The sequence below is a fragment of the Myotis daubentonii genome, chromosome 2, assembly GCF_963259705.1.
Source record: "Myotis daubentonii chromosome 2, mMyoDau2.1, whole genome shotgun sequence".
NCBI classification, from domain to species: domain Eukaryota; kingdom Metazoa; phylum Chordata; class Mammalia; order Chiroptera; family Vespertilionidae; genus Myotis; species Myotis daubentonii.
In genome coordinates, this window is record NC_081841.1 from 54,314,903 (window position 1) to 54,315,538 (window position 636).

Here is a 636-nt window from a genome sequence, read left to right on the forward strand (position 1 = left end):
CCCATTCTGACATCAGGCCGCTCCTTTGCTGGCCTGGACCTCCTGCAAAGGAAACACCTCCGCCCCGGTGTGCACTGCGCTCAGGCCCTAACGGAGGTGAGGAGGAATGGGCCCCTTCCAATCATGCACTCGGGACACGTTCGTCTCCAGCATCGGCCAGTTGGGCCTGAGCCCATCGAGTCCACCACGCTCCCCCCTCTTCTTAACCTGAGCTTCCTTTCCTTCCTCTGCCCTTCCCGCAGGCACACATTTGGAGACAATCTGAGGAGTGAAGGCTGGTGTGGTGAGGTCATAACAGCGCAGCCGCAGGCCTCTGAGTGGTGGGGAAAGGGAAGTTGACTTGAGGGGAAGGGTTTGGGGGTGGGAGGATGCAAAGGCCAGAGAGGCCACACACACACACACACACACACACACACACACACACACACACACACACACCCCTGATGCAAAGAGAAGCAGAAGCTGTAACGAGATGGTGATTTAGAGAGAAGCACAGAGGCCATCCGCCAGGAAAGGGGGTCACAGTCAGAGGCAGAAACAGGGAGCGAAGCAAACGCTGACAGATGGCAGAGCTGCAGACAGGACGTGCAATAGACCCGGACACCCAGAGAGAGACAGACAGACAGACGGCGAGCC